This window comes from Mustela putorius, unplaced genomic scaffold (genome assembly GCF_011764305.1).
Source record: "Mustela putorius furo isolate JIRA1106 unplaced genomic scaffold, ASM1176430v1.1 tig00000831_pilon_pilon_pilon, whole genome shotgun sequence".
Lineage (NCBI taxonomy): Eukaryota > Metazoa > Chordata > Mammalia > Carnivora > Mustelidae > Mustela > Mustela putorius.
This window is the reverse complement of record NW_025421490.1, coordinates 1,227,588-1,252,052: the sequence shown is the minus strand read 5'-3', so window position 1 is coordinate 1,252,052 and position 24,465 is coordinate 1,227,588. Positions and strand designations below refer to the sequence as shown.

The following is a 24,465-nucleotide window of genomic DNA, read 5'->3' as shown; positions in this document are numbered from 1 at the left end:
GCCACCCAGGAGCCCTTGTTAAGCCAGGTATTAAAGAGATTTGCAAAACTTTAAATCAGTGTCACTCTTCTCACTAACCTTTGTGTCTTGGAAGATATGGTTGCTTTTTCATAAAGATAGGTCATTTTATGTAACATGAAGTGGGTATATTACTGCTTGCAGGAAATGAATTAATTTTAACATATTTCAGCTTTTTCACAGTTTTAATTTCTTAAACAATAAATGTCGTTCAATACAATCTGCCTAATGAAAAGCTCTTTGGGATCCTTAGTATATTTTAGGGATGCAAAGGGGACTTGAGGCCAGAAAGTTGGAGAACTCTCACCTCGGGTATAGTTTACTAGGATGCATTTCGGTCAGCACTTGTCTTCTGGCTGTTTATTTCTTCTGGGAAAAGGATTCTGTGGTCAAGAAGTATTTTGGACCAAGCGGCATGCCTTCTTTCCTCCTTGAGATTTACAATACCAATCGCTACACCACTGTCCCTCAAAAGTGTTTCCCTGATGGGTCCAAGTCTTTTTTGCCCTCCTTTTATTTTACCCATAGCTTGGTGTTGCACCGTGGGACACACTGGCTCGTACAGGATGTATGCTACCCTCTCCCCATTTTTCAAAACTAAAAACCAAGATTAATCGAGTACTTTCTGTCACATCCATACTTTACTTAGAAGAAGACTCATGAACCTTTACCAATTCATCTGAGGGACTCTCTTTTTTAAAAAAAAAAAAAGAAAGAAAAAGAAAAACACTTATCCTTTATTGTTGGACACTCTTTTTGCTCATCCTTGTCAAGGCTGTCTTCACTATGCAAACACGTGTGCCTGCAAAACTGTTTCAGACATTTTTGTGTGTGAATCAGGAGCATCTGCTCGTTGGGTCACAAGACGTCGCAATGTCATCCCCACACAAATTGTCCGAATTGCAGGTTCATGCTGGCTGCCTAGCCACGGGGCTGTCACTGCTGTTCGGTATTTTTAAATGGCAAAAAATACCTGTGGGGATGCATCATGTGCCTTTATAAAACGCAGTTGCTGTTTGTAACAGAAAGATTTATAAATGGCAGTGGGTTTTGTTGTTTTTTTTTTTTGTTTTTTTTGTTGTTTTTTTTGGATGATTCTTTCTTTTCAGTTCTTTGGCTTCCACTGGTCGTGGGCACCATCTTAAGAGTTAAAACAAAAAGATTCCACAGTATGGATGAACATGTTCTTGGCTACTACTTGATGGGCGTTCTCAAAAAAATAAGGAAGATACCAGAGCCGGCAGCAGTTTCCTTTCTGACAACAATGCCGTTCTAAATTTCTATGGAAGGAGAGAAGTATAGAGATCACTTCTTTCACTTTCTGTATTTCACATGTCTGTGTCAAGGAAAGAATGGGAAAGTCTCAATTTGTTATAAAAACTAAAGGGACGATAGTTACTGTACTTTATGTCATGTAAAAGCTTTTCTTCTTGATGGTTTTTTTTTTTTAAGGTTTTATTTATTTATTGGACAGACAGAGATCACAAGTAGGCAGAGAGGCAGGCAGAGAGAGAGGAGGAAGCAGGCTCCCTGCTGAGCAGAGAGTTTGATGTGGGGCTTGATCCCGGGACCATATCATGATCTGAGCCAAAGGCAGAGGCTTAACCCACTGAGCCTCCCAGGTGCCCCTGTTCTTGATGTTTTGGTCTCATCAGTTCCTACATAGAAACTTAAGATTGTTTGGAGGTACCTGGGTGGCTAAGTCGGTTAAGGGTCTGCCTTCGGCTCAGGTCATGATCTTGGGGTCCTGGGATCAAGCCCCACGTGGGGCTCCCTGCTCAGCAGTGAGTCTGCTCATCCCTCTGCCCCTCCTGTCCCCCTCCTCACCTGCTCACACACGTGCATGTGCACGCTCTCTCTCTCTCTCTCTCTCAAATAAATAAAATCTTTAAAACAAAAAGAAACATAATATTTTTTGAATTCTTAGTGACTCTATTGGCAACTGAAAATCAATTTTCCCTTCTTATTAAAAAAAAAAATTCAAGCAGAAATACTGTCACTATCTTATTCAGTATCTTGGCGTTTTTTTCCCCCCCCCACCACTTTGAGTCGTTTTAGGGAGAGCTCTTTAAATATGCAAAGGGACAGTCAGTCCATAGGAATTCATATTAAAGCATTTGTAAACTATTCTGGAAACTCCCTCATAGTTAAGTCAAACAGATGAACCATACTGAAATTAAAGAGCCATGGGGAGGTTACTCTTCAAATGGCAAGAGGCTACCTTTCCATCTTCGACAGTTGGGTATATATTGTAATATTTTGGGGATATCGAAAGTAGGATTGTAGAGCTATGTGACAGGTGAAGAAGTTGGCAGAGGTGCATGTGGGCCCTTGTTTGTATGAACTCTATGGTGTTAGCACTCCCTGCAGTGGAAAAGTCACATTTCAGGGATGCATGTCCAAGGGTAGAGAAGGTTATCTCCGAATGATCTCGTCATGCAGTCACAGAGAGCCTCGGCTCTGGAGTCAGATGGCCTGAGTTGGATTCCCACCTCCATCACATATGTGTGCTGTTGGGCAAGTGATGCTTGCACATCTCCACAACTTCTTTGTGACTCAGTTTCTCCAACTGTAAAGAGTCATATAAAATCCCTAGAAGAGTGCTTTTTGCACATCAGAAGAGTATTAGTTACTTAGTACTGTGTAACAAATTACCCTAAAACTTGGTGGCCTAAAACAACAAAGACTTCTTATCTCGTAGTTTCTGTAAGCAGGAACGAAGGCACACTTCTGATCAGTGTCTCAGGCTTGGGATCTCTGCGAGGTTACAGTCAAGCCATTCATTAGCCCAGGCTGCAGTCTCATCTGAAGGTGGGGTAGGGGAAAGTTGGGATCTGCTTCCAAGCTCAGTCACATGGTTGCTAGCAGACCACGTGGGCCCCTCCCCCAGGATGGTTTCACAGCCCGGCAGCTGATCCCCTACCCCCATTTTGAGTAACCCTGGAGAAAATGTTTGGGAGCATCCAAGATGGAAGCCAGTCTTATCACTTAATCTTGGAAATGACATCCCAATGCCTTTGCTGCCCTCTGTTTGCTACACGGCAATGGCTCAATCTAGTCTATAGACAAGGGGAGAGGACTATACAAGGGCACGAATACCAAGAGGTGGGATCTTGGGAACCACCTGTAACAGTCAACTCACGCTTTAACTTGTATCTTCCGTCCACATGTCTGTGAATTTCAAACTTACACATCCTACTGGCTACTTGACATCACCCATATCCTGCGGTCTACACGGTTTCTCCCCAGGATGTCTACTAGGCACCTTAGGTCTGACATGCAAACATGGAGTTCCCGACACCAGCTTCTCCCGTGATCTTTTCTGGTCTAGTGAATGGCAGCTCCATTCTTAGAGATGGTCTGGTCAAAAACTTGAACGGATCCTCCTCAGCTCTTTTCTTTCTCTTACACCACTTGTCTACTTGCCCTTCAAAATAGATTCTTTGTCTTATACCACTTGTCCACTTGATCTGTAGATTATATCCAGAATCTCACCAGTTCTCCCTCCCCCTCCCCCCGTATCACCCATTCACCCGTGTGTTGGGTGTCTCACCTGAGTTTTTGCAGTCTTTAACTGCTCTCCCTGCTTTCAGCCTTGTCCCATTATGGTATGTTCCTTACAACAGACAGAACGATCCCTTCAAACATAAGGAAGATCATTAGACCGCTTCATTCACAGTTTTCAAATGTCTTCCTGTGTCACTTGGAGTAAAAGTCAAAGTCTCTGCAGTGGCCTACAGGGCCTCTCATGATTAGAAAATTATTTTTCTGTATTTAATTGTAGAAAATGATGTATATATGTATAATAAATACCCTATATACGTATGTCCGTGGAAACATGTTTATATTTTAATTATTTAATTTATTAAAATTTATTTTCTGAATTGTGTAAGATGGGGAGCTGACGCTTTCCAAATAAAGAGCTGATTTTCCCGGCCCTGTTTATTGACTAGAACATCCATTTCCCCTTGAAGTGGTGTTTCACCATGAACCTGTTTCTTTCTTTCTTTTTTTTTTCCTATGCTGTATCTCATTGTTGAATTTTAGAACAGCGACGTACGGGACAGTCGTATAAGATACAATTGTGTTTTCTGAGATCTCATTTGATACGGTATACTCAAACACGTAGAAAAGCCGCTTGAATTCTAATTGGTAATTAATTATGGAGAATATTTACTTATGTCTCTTTATTTGATAGATAAGGAACTAATTCTACATAGGAGATGGTGCTTAAATTGAAAAATCCAGTTAGTGGCAAAACTGAGATGAAAAGAGAGAGAAAAAAAATACCTCATGGCTTTTGGGGCACTGTTTCTGAATCGTGTTGATACACTCTGCCGCTGTTGCTTATTTGTAAGTGTTTCAGAAAATTGTTACAAAAATGCTTATCGGATTTCAGACCCGGTAAGGATATCATGTGGATTGGAATCCTGGTTTATATAGATAACTTCCCATGTTCAGGCAGATCTGTGAATGCTCTCGTCCCCTGGTGTTCTTTTCTTTTTTCTAGACTTTTGGTCTTGTCTCTAGAGCTTCAACTGGCGAACAAGAATGGATAGGCAAAGGAGATGAAGTTCAAGTCTGTTTGGTGATTACCAACACTGCTGGAAAGTTGGCTGAAAGAGGAAAGGATATCGAAATTATTGTTTAAAACGAGGTGTATTAGAATGTCCAGTGGTTCTTCTTTTGACAAAACCCGCCCCCTACATGGTGCACTATGTGTAATTGAGGGTCAGCTCTAAATCCTGAAATGAATCATGTCCAACTCCTTCCCATCTACAGAGAGAAGAATGAAAAATCTTGTCTGGATCAGGCCTAGCTTCCCCTGCTTTTTTTTGTTTTGTTTTGTTTTCTCCTCTCCAAAGAGTGTGACTTGCCCCTCTGGACACCTGGCTTTGGCTGTGGGGGAAGGGCCCTGAGCTCATCCGGGGAGCCATTCTGCCTCTCCCAGATAAGTTGGGTCCACATGGTGACAAAGTCTAATCCAGAAATGGATGTCTTTCTTTAGGTAAAAGCAGCACAGAAAGAGAACGAGCACCACGAGAAGGTACTGAGCTTCTGGTAAACTCTTCCAACCAACGCCATACATGGCATTCAGTGAGTCAGTAGGCATGAGTGATTAAACCCTAGGTCTGCTTCAGGCCCAGATTAACTTGTGGTGTGCTGTCTGCCCCACCGGGCCGGCAGCTTCCTTTGAGGAAGAATCGTGAACCAGACAACAGAGACCCTCCCAGTTAACATGTCAAGATAGAGGGGTGCCTGGATGGCTCAGTGGGTTAAGCCTCTGCCTTCACCGTGGGTCATGATCCCAGGGTCCTGGGATCGAGCCCTGCATCGGACTCTGCTCAGCGGGGAGCCTGCTTTCCCCTCTCTCTCTGCCTGCTTCTCTACCTACTTGTGATCTCTGTCTGTCAAATAAATAAATAAAATCTTTAAAAAAAAAAAAAAAAGAAAGCTGGTAACAAATGAAAGAAAGGCAGCAATTTATTTTTAGTAAAAGAAGATTAATATCAGCCAGGAACGTGCAGTGGGCTCGCTTACATCTTCCTCCTCCCTTTAAAATTCTGTTCTTACCCAAACGGTAAGATAAAGACAGTTTGTCATGCTTTGAACTTCCTGGCTTATGTTGATTTGTAGCAATATGTTACTGTTACACATTCGAGTGGGAGCTCGGTTACATTGCATGAAAGCTGCTGGGAAAACTAATAAAATCGTGACAACCCCACTTTCAGTGGGTATTGATAGCATCAAGAAAATAAAAAAGACTGCCATTTTCAGGCAGTTGCTCTTCCAACTAGACTGAAAATATAATGGGCTTCAACTCAACTCACTTGTTTAAACATTAGCGAAGAGGAGCTTTCTCTTCCTCCTTGGAAGTTCTGAGTGCCTACACACAGATAACCACAGATAGACACTACCCCCTCCCCGCCAGAAGTTCTTTTCAAACCTGTTGAGTCTTCTATAAAGTCATAACTTCAGAAGGCTTTCAAGGAATTAATTGTTCATGCAGTCACCGAGTGAGGCATGAAGGTATATCCTGTCTCTTAGGGATGGGACAGGAAGGTATATCCTGTCTCTTAGGGATAGGGTCATGGGATGGTGACCCGGCAGTGGCCTCAGGACCTCTGGAGATGCGGAGGGTTTGGCATCCCACGCGGGATGCTGTCATGGAGTGCGAGAGCAGGTTGGCAGTCTTGCAGCGTGCTTTCAAAACAGACGAGGAAGAGCTCGTAAAAGGCTAGAAGAGGTTGCAGACATCTTTTGAAGCTCATTTCCAGGCCCAGATGGCCATTGTCACAAAACAGTGGGGTGGACTTGTGTGAGCATCGGGAGAAGCTGGAACAGCACCCAAGGACAAGGGAACATTGTAAGCTCACAAGGCAGAAGAGAACTTTCCAGAGCCACCTTGTCGCGCGCGCACACACAGTTCTAGTGTGTAGGTTTTGTCAGCTGCTCTGAGTGGGGGTAAAGAGACGTGCATATTTTAACCTTTCATTTCATATTCAGTGTGCAAAGTAAACCGCTGCCTCCCAACTGGGCTGGGGCAGTTCTTTATGGAGATGTATCGAGTCAGGGTGAAAACCTGTCAATGACCTATTTGTGGCGCAAAATAGAAAATTTCCTCCTTCTAACTCTGCCTCTTTTTTTGTGTTCCATCCTAACCGCCCGGTATTTAAAGATACTCCTCTTAGCTCAGTGAGTCTGCATCTATAATGGGCAAAATCAGATGAACTTTAATTTGAAACAAAACGTCCTCCACTTCCTACCCTTGGCGACTACACATCAGTTATCTTTAATTATGAAACATCATGGATCTTTCTCTGTGTCCTGATTTCAGTTAGTAAACTTGGAATTTGGTAGGCATGTCCCTGGTGGTGTAGATCATGATTTTCAAGATGTACTTCCCACCCCAGCAGGTGCTCTGTTTTCTTTCTTCCTCCTTCCTCTCACTGCCCTCCCCCCCGCCCCCAGCATTTCAGGGCACCCTAGGTAGATCAGTGGTGTGATAGCTTCGTTCTGATAATTAATATGCTTGTTTTGAGAGAAGCCAGGGATTTCCCCCTGAATATCAACTAACTGCTTGAAGTGGCATTTCTCATTCTGACTTGTTTTGTTTTCTTTTCCTGTAGCATACTGCAGCAGAATGAAAGCATTTATTCTGAGGCCTCAAAAGTCGTGCTGCCCTAGACCATGAGCAAGAAGGCGTGGACTTCAGCCTGCACGGATGGTCTGGAAACACAAACGGCCGTGGGTAAGTCGTCTGAAGGACTCGGTGTTCCTTAGCTCTAGGTTTCATCAGTCATTCTTTATTTGGGGTTTTGGGACCTCTTATTCAAGTGCCGGCTACTTCTCTACAGCCCATGCATGCAACAGGTCGTTGGAGAAAATGTTGTTCTAGCAACAGGGAGCCTAGAGAACAATGAAATTTACTTAGTGTGTTTGTTTCAGACATTGCAGTGCAATGAAGTTGTGGTTAGGGAAGACCAAAATGGAGGGGGGAGAAAAAGAATCCCAAACAAATGAACACACAAATGACCAGCAAAGTTTGTCTTCCAGATATCGCTTTTATCCGATCTGATGGCAGATTTCTCACCCCAGAGTGGAGTATCAGGGTGGGGAGGGTGAGGTGCGCTGGGGTTTTCCAGGTCTGACTCAACCTACATTTATTGAGCACCTTTTAACTACACGTGGTGCCCCACATGATGGCCTTGGTCTGGAGGTGGAATTCAGGGCTCCAAACTATAAAGAAACAAACAATGCAGAACACCAAAATATTGTGGATTTCCAAGCAAGTTTGATCAGCCTAGTGGACGGTAGTTCTTAGAAACAGTCCTCAAACGGAAGCCAGTTCTCCCCACCCATCTCGGGGACCTCGGACAACTTACTCATCCTTGGGGAATGGGTCACTTCTAAAAAAAACTCCAGTGCATGCGTCGGTGACCTCCAAGGTCTCTTGCAAATGTAAAAATTCCACAGTTCACATTGCTGAAATTAATTAAATCATTATCCCCTTTGATTCTCACTCAGCCTAATCGATGGGAGCCCTTGGTGGGCTGTGTTGGGCAGGGAGGCTCCTTGGATGGGCCATTGCGGAGACAAAGGGCCAGGCACTGTGGGGTCCTTTCTAACCTCCTTCTCCCTGCGATCTTGTGAACCAGGCCTTTGATCAGACCGGCCTTGTGGTGTCTGTGGTTAGTAACGCATTAAAGTAATGCATTAAAGACAACGTGACACATTGTTACACGAGTACAATATCATATAAATATCGTCCTGTAGTTTTCCGTCGGGGATCTCGCTCCTCCTTCTCTGTTTGGCTGTCCCTGTCTTCCGGGTTATCTGCCTGTCCCTGAACCCTCGGGGCGCCCCAACCTTTTTTTTAACATTGAACAGAATTTATGATTTTTCTTTCTTACTAAACATCCCTTTTCCGCAGCAGAGCTGTGAATGACACTTTAAATGATGCTCAGATGTCACTGTTGTTGGCAGCTGGCTGGCTGCCTCGGAGCACTGCATTATTTGGGTTTCGTGACAGCATTTTTTTCTCTCTCACAAATGTTAAATTATGAACTTCAGGAAACCACATGAATGCGGTGGAAGGAAAAGGCGAACGTGGCGTTCTCGGGAAATGCCGGTGTTATGGTTCTCCTGGTGACGGTCCCCTCCCTGCCCTCAGCACACGAAGCCCGTGCACCTGCCTGGTGGCAGTCTCCGAACTCCCGCCTTGATCTTCACTAGTGCGGCCTGCCATGGCCCCCCCTTGTCACACTGAGTCAGGAAGTTTGGTAAAGACGATTGCATGCGGCTGTCTCTGCGCTGGGCCTGCCTGACCCCTGAGCCCAGCTCACCCACTAAGTCTTCCTGGTATGCTTAGGCCTCTGTGAACTCCTGTAACACTTCGAACATGCATCCCGTGGGGTGCCTGGGTGGCTCCGTCGGTTAAGCTTCTGACTTCGGCTCAGGTCATGATCCCGCATTGGGCTCCTTGCTCCACAGGGAGCCTGCTTCTCTGCCTGCCGCTGCTCTTTTGTGCTCTCTCAGACAAATAAATTTAAAAAAAAAAAAGTGCATCATTAAAAAAAAAAATCTATGGCTGTGTAGCACCTTGTGGGAGTTTGTTATCAACCCGTCTGGGTTGCAGACTTCCTGAGGGCAGGGATCAGATCGTGGCCCGTGTTTCTCCAGCCCCAGGGTCTCCTGCAGCCAGAGCCTCCTGGGCATGTGTCTTAAAGTCGCAGATTCAGCAACACTAGGTTCAGTGAGTCAGAATTTCTGGGGATGTGAAGCCCAAGAGACTCACCGCAGAGAACTCTTCTGCATGCTGAGGTTTGTAGACAGCGGCCAGCGTCTACTTGCTCATCCTCTGGGCCTCCATACCTGCTGCGTCGGGTCTGGATCTGAGCACATGGTAGGTGCCCAGGAAGAATTTGCTTGTTGATTTGAGTAGCCCCCAGCCATGAGGGTTGCCTTTATCCTTAAGCAGCTTTGAGCCTTTGCGGGATGTGAGGTCTACGTGTTCTCTGAACCCGGAAAAACTCCGTTTTGTCCAAAGGTGTAAAGTTCCCTTGGTCAGTGGCTGTTCTGGAAACCTTTTGATGTCCCTTCTCTTCAACCCGTGGCTCTGACTGTCCCCTATTAGTGGCCTGGCTCCTGCTGCGTACAGCCCAGCAGTCATGTCGGCTGCGGGGAGAGGGACCGGGGTGTCAGGACAGGAGGCGATCTGAGGTGGGAGCAGTGCCGTGGGAACCCAGTCGCTTCATCCTGGGATCCCGAGGCCACGCCCGCTGCCCTTGGCAGTTTATCTCCAATGCTGTTTCTTTGAGCTCTTGGGGCTCAGGGTTGTCAATTTCAGCGGCGGGAGAGCCATCCCGCAGGGACACGGATAAAGTTCAGCCGCAGTGGACGCACATCAAAGTGTCCTCAGTGCGAGTAGCAGCTTCGAGATTTCAGTCTGATGACAGCAGCCTGCCGTGGTCACCCCAGACCCCCTCCCTACCTCCTCCACTTGCGTCCAGCAAGAGCAAGCCAAGCCTTGCCAGGTGGCATTGCTTCTAGCTCGTGATGCCCTCGCTGGCAGGTGCCACCCAGGGAAGAGATCTGACAGAAGCCAGCCCAAAGAACCCAGAGAAGTCTCACCAGTCTATAAGGGAATGAGTGGGTGCATCGGGAAATTTATTAACTGTGATGACAGCCACCACCGCCTGCATGAAGACTTTTTTTTTCAACTTTTCTTCGTTTTCACTCTCGCTTAGTCACAGTTTCACTCAAGTTGTGTCGCTCTTGAATAAAGTTTGTGTTAAAAGGCACATTCAGGCAAGGGATGGGAAGCGTCTTCTCCTGGGCGTCTGTCTAATCTTGGCGATCAGAGCATTGGGGAGTGGGAAGGTAGAACACATTGGGAAATGGATTTTTCCCCTCATTCTCAGCTAAGGGAGGAAAAGAAAGCACAGATTTCCAAAGCAGCATTAAGAGAAAAAGAGGCTTTTGCACATGGTGCTTCATCGAAACCTGATTAGACTTTTCTCTGGATGGCCCCCCTTCCAGTGGGGATGGGGCGTGGGCTGTGTTTGTGATGCAGGAGTCAAGTGCGTAGGCTGTCAGTCATGGAAGAGAAATGTGCAGTTGTTGCCATCAGTGCCCTGAGCCTTCATTAAAGGTTTCAAGGTGGAGGAATACCTACGGATGAAATTAAAGAAATTGTAAAACATACGATTTTAGTGAAATACCAAAGGCATTGCTGTTTTGGAGGTCTTCAGCAATGCATGGGATATTTCCTTATGAGTAGTCATTTGTGGTTGGAAAGGTGAAGAGCTGGTTTTAACAGAACATTTGACTGCATTCCTCGCGTTGTTTACCGTGAAGCATTCTCGAGAGCTGCAGGGTTTCCAACTGGCTTCCTAATTCATGGGCACTGCTTTTGGAAGGCAGGTAGACATAGGAAAAGAGGCAGTTTGGTACCCTCCCTGAAGACCATCGTTGGAAAGCTCTTGAAAGGCTTTCTAGCTTAGAGAAGTTAGATACACTTCATGTCCCCAAGCTGACGCTCTGTAAAGCAGTACCAAGCAAGCCTTCTGTGAAATGTGTTACAACTCGCTTCTCTTGCTCATACTATCATGCGCTAATTGCATCAGTCCCCTGGAGAAGCTGGGTGTCTGGGTATAACTGAGTGAAACCGCACCAGTTCAGGAAATGCAGTGAATGGTCTTATAATAGGCATCATCAAAACAGATGGTGATTAACTTGGAAGGTACCCTTCCTTGGTGACAGTTTGAAAGCTTTGAAAGGAGGTGTTTGCTGTGCATCAAAAGAAATTAGGATTAAACTGCCACGTGGGCACATGGTTGGAGGGAAAACAGAAAAGAACTCACCGGAGCTCCTTACTACACATGCTTTCCCCAAAGACATCATCATCACATCCCGGCATCATTACCAGTTCCGCTCGGATGACGATCATGGCTCTCTCTTCCTCTCCGGAGCTTAAGATCACTGGCTTCCATCTTCCTTCCCAGATGGCTCCAACTGGGTTAATCATAGGTGCCTCTGACTTGAGTCTACACCTCCTCCTGTCACTGTCCCGACTCCCTTTATGGGTCCTTGTCTAGAGAAACAGGATCAGCTACCAGCCAGTCATGGGTGCTGGACACCATCCTCTCTTCCTATGCTTCACCCCTGGATCACGTGCTGGAGTTTTGCCTCTTGCTTATTTCATGGTCTAGCACTCTGCTCCATTCCCCTGCCCTTGGTCTGCTTCTGTGGTTAGCATCATTTGCCTGAGTACCACAGCCGTTTCCAAAAGAGTACTACTGCCGTAAGTCTGTCCTTCTGGCATTCCATTCACCCTAGGATTTTGAGAACGGTCTTCCCAAAGAAAGGGTCTGATCGAATTACTCCCATTCCTAAAAACGCTCAGTGGCCCGTGAAGTATGGAACAGTCTTTGTAATACAATGGAAGCCTCAACTACATCCTTCAAAACTGTGCCTGCGACGGATCACCCATCGGTACACATCGATTACAAAGTCATGATGAAAATGTGTGCGTGTCCACAAAGAGTTGGAGTAAATAGAGCAAAAATGAAGATGTTTAGAGTAGTTGGTACTTTCTTTAAGAATGATAGTCTTCTGGGGCGCCTGGGTGGCTCAGTGGATTGGGCCGCTGCCTTCGGCTCGGGTCATGATCTCAGGGTCCTGGGATCGAGTCCCGCATCGGGCTCTCTGCTCGGCAGGGAGCTTGCTTCCCTCTCTCTCTCTCTCTGGCTGCCTCTCTGTCTACTTGTGATTTCTCTCTGTCAAATAAATAAATCTTTAAAAAAAAAAAAAGAATGATAGTCTTCTGGTATTTTCCAGAGGAAAGAGTGACTATGATGAAGTGGAAGAAAAAAATTCAAAGGATTTTGTTAACTTCCCTTTCCCTGCAAGATAAAATGGTAACTCCGTTGCACGCACGACATTCAGCATCCCTAGGAATTCATTATCGACTCACCACTGAAATCTCATCCCTCCTCACATCTTCCCACAGGACACTTCTTCCCTTTCTCCATACACTGTGTTCTTCAGCGACCATGCCTTCTTTCATGTTGATTCTTGTGCATGAAATTCTGTTTCTCCACCCAGTGAATTTCTCATTCATTGATGCCTACTGGGAACCCCCCCTACCCCCTCCTGTGATAGTCTGTGGGTCACAGATCTTTGTTGATGCTGGCTTCTCTGTGGTTGACCCATGAGGGTGGGGACTGGTTTATTTTAAACCTTGTCTTCTAAGTGGTAAACCCATTTCTCCACATAATACAGCTTAATAAATATTTACAAAAGGTAGAAAGAAAGAACTCATTTGGAAATATAAAAGTAATCCTTTAGGTAAGATTTCACGTTTCCTATACGCTCGGTGCGAATTACCATGTGGTAAAAACGACCCAAAGTTGATGTTTTGGGTGAAACAGTTTTTACAAAGGCAGTTGGGCTCCACATCCAAGCACTTTTAAGCCAACGAGGAGGGTGAATCTTTGGTATTTGAAAATTCTAACATCAGGTAGAATCAGTTCAGCTTCTCAGAAGCCATATTTGTGAAACGACTAGAAATTGCTTTTTAAACTGTTTTATGGCCAAATCAGAAATCCACCAAAATGACACATCCAGTGTTGGCAACATAATAGGGATATGTGGTATTTTTTTCTTAAGGGAATTTAAAAAGCCAAGACTGGGTAACATTAAAGGATTGATGTAACATTTTCAGTTCTGAAAGGCTATTCTACTCTAGAAATATACTTGTTACTATTTTTTCATTTCTAAGAATTCTGTTTGGTTAAAATTGCAAAGGAGAAAAAAATATCTTGGCTTAAACAAAATGAAAAGTCATCTCCAAAATTAATTTGGCATCCTCAAAAGTTCCTTTCCAAAGGGAGGAGGAGGAGGTTTTTTAATATCACATGTTAAAAATGCCACTAAAAAAATCATCATTTGCACTTGTGAGCAAGAAATTCAGAATGGTATTTAATGGAGAGCAATGTGTGAGGCATGTCATGCATCCTTTGAAACAATATTTTGACATTAGGGAAAGGCTATTTAATAGTATGTATTATTTTATAATGTATATTATATGTATCTACTATATTTTTCCTATTAATGTTCTAGTTAGAGTCAGTAAGTTGAAATAGATCATTTCAAGTTAAGATTTGCCACTTTCCCTGCATGATATACTTACCCAGCTTTCAGTTTGCTTGCCTGTAAAATTATGACAAAAGTTGAACCACTGTTAGAGTAACAGATTAAGAAATTGGTCAGTCCACATGTACTGATGGACTACTAACTCAGAAACCTTAAATACCACATCACTTGGCAGCATCTCACGGAAGCTGATCTTTGTCTGTTTTGCACAGTGAAGAGCCTTTGCTGAATTTATTATTTATTTATTATTTATTAATTATTTATTATTATTTTATTATTTTTCTGTTCTGAGCTTTGCATTTGACCAGGCCCAATCCTGGCCATTTGACTGCGGAGAAGATCCATCAGGAAATATGTATACTTGAAGCCATCAATGTATGTCAAGTAGTTTCATTTAAAAAAATACGCACACAGACACACAGACACAAAATGGCTAAGGTGAAATGATTTCACCTTTACCTAATTTCTCGTTCTTTAGCTATAATGAAAGCAGTTTTCATTATAGTTTGGGGTGCTTCCCGATGCAGTAGGTGCTTATCTTGAACTGACCTCCCCAGACCACGTAGATTGTGGCTGCAACTGATCGAAGGCTGCCTGGCGTCAGCACCAGCAGAGGAGGGTCTCCCAGCACAGGTAGCCTCAATGAGGAAGGTGCGAAGGGGAAGACAGCTCTTCATGAGACTTTAAAGATCTCAATACAGAACATAATTCCTTGATGGAGCTCAAAGTTTTGAAAATCCAGCCCCGAGAAAACTGATGACTGTCCTCGTAGGATTTTTTTGTTTTTTTTTTTTTGTTTTTGTTTTTGTTTTGCTTTTAGCACTACACAATCCATTGCTCTACCACTGTTGGAAAACAATGTAATGTACTGTTTAAGAGCATAGGTTCTTGAGGCAAATTTCCTGGGTTTGAGTACAGATGTGCCTCTCAATAGCTGTGCAATACTGAGCAAATTAAAACTCTTCGGGTCTGTTTATCCACCCATGGCATAGGAGAATTAAAGCAGCATCTATCAGAGCTGTAAAACCTAAATGACTTCATGCCCATGAAGCATAAACAAACAAACAAACAAACAAAGTTAGCTCTTATGGTCATGTTACTTTCGTGGTGTTCAGGTAGACAGCTACTCAGTTTGTAACAAACACTTTCCAGCCTTTATTCTTGGTGCCTTCCTTCAAACTGAATTTATGAGCTTTTACTTCCGTGAGGGAAGGTAAAATATGGGAGCGAGCCCAATCAGGGAGGGTGAGAAAGTGCGGTGGGAACGTTAAAGGAAGGAGATAGTTGGTTTAATTATTACGTGGAGGAGGCGGTCTGAGCTCCATTTTGAAGTATGGACAGGATCCCACATTGCAGGAGGACAAGGGTGAGGAGACGGGAGAGGATGGTCTGTGTCTGAGGCACGTCATGGGCTAGTTTGGATCCAGTGTGAGGTGCGTGAGCTAGAACGATGAAGGGTTAGGAGGGACAAGCTTGCTGTGATAATGATAGTAATAATAATAATAATTAGCATGAACTATGAGTTGAGTAAGCTACCTGACCCCAGTGTCTGAGTGGTGCTTTACAATCCTCCGTAACATAGTTCCAGTTTACAGGGGAAAACAATGGGTTTAATCCCATCCTAAAGGTTGGAATTTTATCTTAAGTGGTGGAGAGCCATTGAAGGTTGTGGAACAGGAGAAGGTGGAGGTCAGACTTAACTCCTGTTGACTTAGCTGCTCTGTTAGACTCTATGGAAGTTGAAAACCGGTCTCCTCCTGTCCTGTGTTCCTCAACAGGATGGCTACTCCATAAATATTGGTGGAGTCTATTTTAAAAGCTTCCTCAACAAAATTTAGGAGACACGATTGGTACATTTTCCCCTTTGAAGAGGAAACTAATCAATCTAAGAATAGTTAATAAACTAAATTCCTTTGTGCTTATACATGTTTCTTCTCATCTGATCCTCAGAAAACCTTTTATAGATTATGACTCTTTTACATTGAAATTTTATGTTATTGGAGTGGATGAGATTATTGGTGCCAAAGATTTCACTCACCTTGTAGGAAAAAAGCTAGTATTTGAACCCTGGGCTCTCTGACCCCTTACCTGTACTCTGTCTTCACTCCTACCTCTGTTGCAGCACTTCTGATTTCCAATATGCACTACGGTTGTTATTTCACTGGTTTAAGGCCACTTTGCTGGGACTCTGTTGCTTTCAGAGAAAGTAAAGCCCCACAAGGACCTAATCTACTTTGTAGAGGTTGATGGGAAAGAAATTACCTTCAGCTGTCCTCAGGACCAGCATCCTTCTAAAGGACCCTGCTGGCAGGTGGCCATTTCTAGGACCCCATCAAATTACTAGAGGAAACTAATCAATCTAAGAATAGTTAATAAAGGACCAGCATCCTTTATTAAGAGCCTGGTGTCCTGTGTTGGATACCACGCAGAGTGAACTTGCTCTTTGTAGTAAAACAGAGTTTGGGGGTGAGCACACGGCAAGAACCCTAGATATTTAAGGGAAGCACTTTGCGTCTTCTGTCTGATTGATACCGAATTTATTTCACTAAAAAACACTCAGCAACAGGCAGAGCAGCATGTGTTTCCAAATGGTGCTTGGATTTTGCAGTGACATTTAGTGAAAGGGGAAGTTCAGGTCCAACTATCAAAGGTCATAGCCTGCAAACCTACGGGCACACATTGTGTAAATTCAACCCAAATCTGTTCTAAACTGACAAGTTTTGGAGTGGTTATCTGTTCTGTGAAATTGATCTTCAGTAGGCATCTTCAGAATATCAGATCTGCTTAATGCATTTAAATCAGTACTTGTAAATTCTTGACGCCCATGTGGGTGCCAATTAGCAGAAGCTTATCTCTCGCCTGCAGCCGTACCCACTTTGCAGGAATGGACATGGTTTTCTCTAATTTCCTGGTGGGCGCCTACATTGGTCTCACCCCCTCCCTTGCCGGCCACTGCCCTCATCCACTTTCTCTGTCTCAGGTAACTCGTCATCAAGCCAGCCACTCCATTGTCAGAATGTCTTTAATTTGATTTTTAAAAATATGTTTTTTTAATTATGGTAAATACATGTAACATAAAACTTGGCACTGCAACCATAAGAGTACGATTAAGTGACTTTAAGTATGCTTGCAGTAATGTGCTACCATCAGAGATTTTCATCATCCCAAACAGAAACTCTGTACCTGTTAAACACTTACTCCCTGTTCCTTTCCCTCCTCAGCTCCTCGTGACCTCTACTCTACTTTCTATCTTGATGAGTGCCTATTTTAGCTACCACATACACCTGGAATTCTACAGCATGTCTCTTTTTGTGGCTATCCCTTAATATATTTTTAACATAGTGTTTCAAATAAACTTTCCTCATGTATTCACTTTTAATACTTTATTGTATTAATAATTATCAATAAGATATAATTCTCATTCTAATTTAGTAAACTAGGACCTGTAAGGATAGGTGTAAGCAACAAACTTTAAAGTATAAAATAAGTAAGGCACAGAGATTGAAGAATACAGCATAGGGAATAGAACCAATAATATCGTAATAATGTTGCATGGTGACAGATGGTGACTACACTTACACAGGGCTGAGCACTGAGTAATAACATGGAACTGTTGAATCAATTATGTTGCACACCTGAAATTAATGTAGCCTCGTATGCTAATTATATTCCAGTTGAAAAAAGGAATACAAGTATGCAGAAGACATAGAAAATATTTTCATTAGTAACTGAAGAAAATAGCATTTGGAAGTCAGAACTTGAATGCCTCATAGGTAATGTCACATTCCTCTTTGGGACTGATTGTCCCCTGCTTGGGGTTTGCCCCTCTTCAGCCTGCATCCTCTGCAGAATTAATAGAAGCAGGTTTGCATTTCCCTCATGCCTCCTAGGAAGAATTTGGAATTTGTTAGATACCATCTTTGGGCTGCCTTGCCTTTTCTTTTTCTTTGTGTTGATTTTCGAATTAATCATCCCATTTCCTTGTCCCCTGTCCAACAGCAGGCAGAAACATGTGATGAGTGCCCTCGGAAAATTCGTGAATCACAGCTCTCTGCTTGCGGTGATGTTACTTACGCAAAGCAGAAGTATTCCTTTCTGCAGAGGAACAGAAGCGTTGTAATTTTACTGCAGCAGTGAAATTGTAGTAGAGGTGAACATAAGTCTTCTTCTATTTACATCTTTAATGAGCCACAATTAAAAGTAGTGGGTTGGCGTGTCAGAGTGAATGTGTTATTTTCAGATTTCTATTCTAGGCATTGCTGCTGCTGGTCTAAGCGGCACTTCCCTGGCACCCTGGGGCTCCGGGAGCCGTAAGAAAGAAAGCCCAGAAAGGTCTAATCTACTTCCTGAACGTTAATGGAACAGTAATGACTTTCTGCTGTGCTAAAGGTAGAGCTTTGCCTACCAGAAGCCTGTGATTCTCAAATCTTCCATCATGGTACATCTTTTTCTTCTGGTGAAAGGTTCCGTGGATTGATTTAATGTTGAGGTGCTCAGAGAGTTTTCCCCCTTCCCATTTTGCCTTGCCGTAATTAAGATGTAGTGGGGTGGGGCGCCTGCATGGCTCAGTCGGTTGGGCGTCTATCTTCCTTCCGCCCAGGTCATCATCCCAGGGTCCCAGGATCAAGTCCCGAGTCAGGCTGCCTGCTCAGCGAGAAGTCTGCTTCTCCCTCTCCGCTCATGCACTCTCTCTCTCTCTCTCAAAATATATATCTCCCTACCTCTCTCTCTCTCTCTCCCAAATAAGTAAATAAAATCTTTTAAAAGATGTACTGGGGTGCTCTCCTGGCACTGGATACCTGGTGTGGGGCGAAACTGAACATCGTATTGTAAGAGGCCGTTTCCCCAGCTCTGACTGAGCCCAGACCCGAGCTCATCCCGTCTCAGGGGCACTGTGTCAGACCACTCAGCACTGTGTTCCCCTACCTCCTCCACAACCAAGGATAACTGCTGAGTTTAGCTGCACTGTGATGCTAACCTGAGACAATCTCTTAGGAACCCTTAGGTGGGTGTCCACAGATCATGCATGGCTGCTAAGTAAGTGACTTTGGCCAACAGCCTTTCCTCACAAGGTGGTGAATCCCACAAACTGGGATTCACATCGTAGGTCATCCAAAACATCATGTGTCAAGATTTCTGTTTGCCTGCTTGAGCTCAGCCAAAAGGTGCCTGGAGGTATCCGCAGTCTAGCGTCAGAGAGGACTGTGAAGAACCATGTAGATCTTGGCCGATGGCAGGTGTCCCCACCCTTGTGACGCATGCGTACGTCTGAATGTGTCCCGGACCAGGCACACTTGTCCTGGCTTTAGCTGAGAAGCTCCTGTGGGGTACAGGCCCCTCCTAAGACCTGGTGTCAAATTCGAGGATGACAATTTCGGGAACTCTTTCTGGAAGACCCACCCACCAGTACTCTCTCCCATTCTTTGACTAACTTTTTAAACTTCAGACCCCACAGACTGGACCCGGCCCTGAGGAAGAATATGTATAAAGCAAGCATCTCCTGTGCGTATGGTAATTAAATCCCTTCACTTCTTCACACCCGTGGTGAAATTCCCCCAAATCCGCCAGCCCACAAAATAGGAAAATTAAGGGTCTGTGCGGAGCCCTTAGTATTGCTGCTGGTTGTTCCCAAGGAAATTTGTATCTTGGACATTTAGCAAATAATAATATGTTTAACTGATAGTGATTGTGTCCTAAATTTCCCAAAGTGATGACTAACAGTCATGAATCACATATTCCTTGGACCCTTCCTTCCCCCTCTTGCCCTTTGCCTGCAGCATTTACAGTGGGTCAGAGTTTCTTAGGAGTTTGCTACAGTCCAACTATATATAACTTCTTGGCTTGTCCCCGGGCCATCTAAAGAGAAATTCATTTAGTGGCGATTTTATGAAACTTTTTTTCCTAGCTTGACATGATTATTTGAAAGTAGATAATTTTCCCTGGGAGGGAGTCACTTGTTACAGGTGACTTTGATTTGAGAAACAGCTGTTGATTTCTGGTGCACTACATTAATTTCTTTCTTCCTTTTCCAAAGAGTAGTTTTATGGTTCCCAGTCTTTCGTTAGGTGTAAAAGTGAGTTTGGTCTCGATTAGTTCTTCAAGTGCACCTGGTATTCAAGCTATGACATTTCCTACTGAAATAACACAACCATGGCCTGGGCAGAAAAGACCCCAGTTAAATAAAACCCATTTTTTTTTTTTAAAAGAAGAATGAAGTATTTGTCTATAGAAAGATTCTAAATTAATTAGTGATATTTATTAACCATTTACATTTTTTATTAGTCTGACATCTTAAGGAGGTGTGATATTGTAGACCATGAAGGGCGAATGACAGTCGGTGTAGGCAGAAAGTCCCTAGGCATGAGTCAGAGCAGAGTGACCGCCAGGTGCAAAACAGGCATATCTATTTCGTCCTGCCTGAAAAAGGAGGCCTATTCCAATGGCCTGCTTAACAACAAAACTTCTCTTGATGACTTAGGCACAGTGGAGGGCTGGGAAGGGGGGATGATGCAGAGTTAGAAAGTAGACTGCTTTGGGAAGAGGGGGTGGCTACATGATCTAGGCTTCAGGTTTTGCTATACCATGAATTTTTGTGCCCTTTGGAAGATTACTAACCTTTTTGGAACAGCTTCCTCCTCCAGGAGAGGAGGGCAGTAGCCCGGGTAATCCTTGGAGGTTCCCTTCTCCAGTGACGTTCAGTAGCTGAGGATTAAGAGACATCAGATTCTTATGGGAAAGGAGAGGGTTAGAATAGAACCAGAGCAGGTGGAAGGGGGGGCAGGTGTGTAAATGGTGGTCTAGCACACAAGGTGGAAATACCCCTGGTGTAAATTCAGGTGTGTGTTTCTCTCCACGGGCAAGTGACTTTGACTGGGGAACTGAGCACCGCCTGAGGTTAGGGTTACACCTTCCAAAGAACCCTAGTTCCCTTGCACGGCCTGTGCTCCCCGCCCTTCCCCAGCACAGGAAGCTTTGTATTTGTGCTCAGGGCTGTGCCGCCTTCCTTGCTGCATCAGTCCGCCCATTCTCCTCTCTCCTTCAGTCGCGCTTTCAGGAAGCTTCTGGAGATGCTCATGAGCCACAGCAGGTCATCCTTCCCGTCCTGAAGCCCTGCTGAAATTCTGTCTCTGCAAATTTAGACGTATTTATTTATCTTGCCACTGTCCTACTTAGAGAATCAGATACGATTGCCTTTGTTTGTGCCTGAACTCACCGTGTGAATGAGCTCTTGTCATCAGCACAGTGGGTTGAGTCTGAAGGATGTGAGTCCTTGCCAGGCTGCTGCTTTGTTGTTCAGTCAGCATCGAGCTCCCTCCCAGCCTCAGGTTTCTGGGCAGTGTGGGAAAATAGCTCTTACTTCTGAGAGTCAAGTAGGCAGGTGACGCGGACCGATGCCGTTGTGAGCGCGAGTCACAGAGCAATAAGAATAGGAATGTTCATGAAAGCAATGGACGTTTTCTGAGCGCTCTCTCTGTACCCAGGTACTGGGCTAATTAGCACTTTACGTGCACTAAACGTGCGTGTCTGCATACAGACACAACAGAGCAAAAATAGACCTTTAATTCTCATGGCTCTAAGAGATTGGCATTATTATTATCCGCCTTCTACAGACGAGAAAGCCGAGGCCCGGGAAGGAGAAATAACTTGGCCAAAGTTACAGGTTAGGCATGCAGAGAATTAACGTTTTCACCAAGAGAAATCTTTGTTAGCGCTAAGAAAGTGCGAAGTCTGTGGGTTGGATGGGTGCCAGAACTGGTCAGGGTTCATTCAGGTGGGAATAAGGGGGAGCGTGGTTTCAGTGGGGTTTTGTAGGAAGGAAAGCATCCTGATTGTGCGAAGTGGAGACAAAAGGGCATTTCAAGCTGGAGATGCTTGCCTGGGAGGGTCCGACGCAAAGAAGCTGGACGACAGACAGGTTGGTTCGGCTGGCGGGAAGTACATCTCCCCCGATAGCAGCTAGGTAATCAAAATCAAATGAGCAGGGACCTGTTTTGTTAGCTGTCATGTAGGCATTGCCATAATTAGTAGCAGGTCAACACCTTATAAAATCCCTCTGGAGTGTAAAGACATGTTTCTAACAGCAGTGTGTTAGTCTGCGAAGGAAATAAGGTGCAGGCATTAACGTCCTGTCCTTAGGAGATTTCCTCTTGGGTTCTCTTTACCAAACGACACGAACTTCACACCCTTGCCTTGCGCTGTCACCATCTTTCCTTGGGTTTCCATTAATTAGTTTCAACTCTTAGGTCTGCAGTCACTTGGGGTTGCTCAGGACAGATTTGCTCTGGCGTCCCTGGGCAGCTTGGGAGATTTGCCTTTTCTGACACATCTGCCTTGTCCCGGCAGCCACATTCCGTGCTCTGCACAGCGGGTGCCTCTCAGGGAGGGGAGTGCAGCAGCATCTGTTGGCAAACGTGCGTGGGCAGTGACAGCCTATGGAGGGCTCCAGATGGTAAGCATTAGGTAAGAGATTTGAACTTGGGCAAGAATGGGAGAAGCAGACTGGGGCGACCTGGATTTGTGGGTGCTTGGGGAGAAAACCTCAAAACGAGGAATTGTAGATGTCATACATAGGTCATGCTTTTTTTGAGGCTTCCTGCCTCCAAACCTGGAAAAGAATTAAAAAAGGCATTGGGAGGGATTTCCCTAGGCTTGTCAATGGCTGGTTTGTGTGTTTAATTATTGAATTAACTAATTGCTTTGTTTATAATCCTCCTTGTTTGGAAAAGATTTATGGCCGTGCCTTAGATCTCTAAATCTGTCAAGCAAGAAAGTCATATGAAGTAGTCAAATTAGCAGGTTATAGTGCCTTTTAAATGTTTCTTTATAATAAAATGATTGTATATCAGTAAGAGATTTCTAAAAATTACTAGTTCATGGATTTACATTTCTCCTCTGTTTTCCGCTTTATAAAAAATGCGCTTTTCTTTGAACTTCAAACTGGGTAGCAATTTCACGTTTTCGAGCTTCTGTAGAGGTCGGTGTTTGTGAAACTCCGGTGTTGACATGGTAACTCTTGTTTTTTTGTTTTTCGTAAAGCCCCTCCTGCTCTTTGGAACTCTATGAATACAGTGGGGGCTGCCTCCCCAACCCTTCATCCCTGGGCTTCCTTATCTAGTCGTGCTGTGCTTGGCTGCGTGGCTCTGGGGAAGTCTGAGTGGTTCTGGGTCGTTGACAGAAATCTTGCCTATAGGAATTCAGATCAGAAGTCTGGAGAGCAAGGACTTCCTGTGCCCCTCTCAGCCCACCAGTCTCATGGAAATAACGGAGGCCCCCAGTGCTTACCTCCTGCTTTAGTTCATCAGGCTTTCGTGCCCATTGCCATGTGAAATCCTCATTAACAGCTCTGTGTGGTGGTTTTGACAGATAAGCAGACTTTGCTGGGTCACCCCAGGGGGTGACAAGACTGACTCAGTGCCTCCCCCACCACGCTGCCCCAGGAAGGGTGTCTCCAGCCTGTGCAACACGGGCCAGTGGCTGGGGCTTATATGGGGAGGCAGTGGGGAAAGATAGGGAATAGGGGAAGAGATAGTGCTCAGAATCCACTCCTTGTCAGACTAGAGCAGAAGAGGAAGGGACTTTACCTCATGCCGGGCCCCCCATTAGGACCATGACTTACCACCTCCCATCTAGACCTCATCACATGTAGGAGATGAGCACTATTGCTTTTGATTTACAGACGATGCAAGACAAAGACTGAGTCGAAAAGGGTCCTAGCTACCATAGAACAAGGATCCTAAACCAGGCCTGCCGGATCCTAAACTCACGCTGTTTCCAAGCACGAGTGGGTTATTTTTGAGCTGTTCTCTTCCACTTTCCTTCTGAGGCTCGATTTTTAGTTATTTTATGGCAAAGGGAAACATTCCACAAAGGGTCTATAAGGGAGGTGGCAGATGTATCTGAAACAAAACTGGATTAACTAGCCCTTCGAAAGAAGTTTTGTGGCTGAGAGTTTTACAGTCCCCTTGGGATTTCACAGCACTGATTTGAAAGACCGAGAACTAAAGGAGCGAGAGTCCCATAGAAATGTGGATCAGGAAGCCAAGGATCTGAGTGAGAGGTAGTGGGGGAGGGCCGCTGATGTTAGAGGCCCATGGAGTGTCCATTGAGACCTCTGGGGTACTGTGGGACCAATGGAGGGCCTTGGGGGATTTAGCTCTGGAGTGACAGGGGATTTTGACCTATGACACCTGTGCTTTGTGTCCTAGCAAGAGCTGACCAGGTGTGGCACCGATATCCAAGGGTGTCAGGTGGCAAATGGAGGTGCCCCTTGGGTCGGAGCAGATACTGAGTTTTACAAACAGGGGTGACCAGAAGTGCCCGTCTTTCTAGACCCATTTCTGTGGTCATTATCCATTTCTATGGCCCCGTGTCTCTGTAGGAAACACCATGCTTATGATGTCACCAGACTTTGGACCGTGGATATTCATGGCAGGGGGAGGAAGCATGGGCTTGGGGGTCAGAGAAACAAAGTTCAAGTCCAGCGTTAATTATGAGAGGATGAGCAAGTTCCTCCAAGCCTCCATTCTTTGAGTGATACAGCAGGAAGAATAAGTGTGTCTCATAGGATTGTTGCATCAAATTCAGTCAGCACAGAGCTTGGCACCTAAAAGCACCTAATTATTATCACTATCTAAGAGCAACGGTGGGTTTTTGTTTGTTTGTTTTTATTGTGATTGTAAAGGCTGTGGTGTTCCAATGAAAGGGTCCTTCATCATTCGCCAGAAGAAATCCTTGAAATCTGCAGCAAATCCTTGTAATTTGCAGCAAAAATGCAAATTATCACTGGGT

General features: G+C 44.6%; 1 protein-coding gene across 7 annotated transcripts in view; it reads left to right on the top strand.

Annotated features, from left to right (window-relative positions):
* Positions 1-24,465, top strand: part of ATXN1 (ataxin 1) — a 401,941-nt gene that overhangs the window by 96,432 nt on the left and 281,044 nt on the right. For all 7 annotated transcript variants that reach the window (XM_045085051.1, XM_045085052.1, XM_045085054.1 and 4 more), the window contains one exon: positions 7,149-7,270. The gene's annotated coding sequence lies outside the window, so the exon portion shown is untranslated. The remainder of the gene's footprint in view (positions 1-7,148; positions 7,271-24,465) is intronic.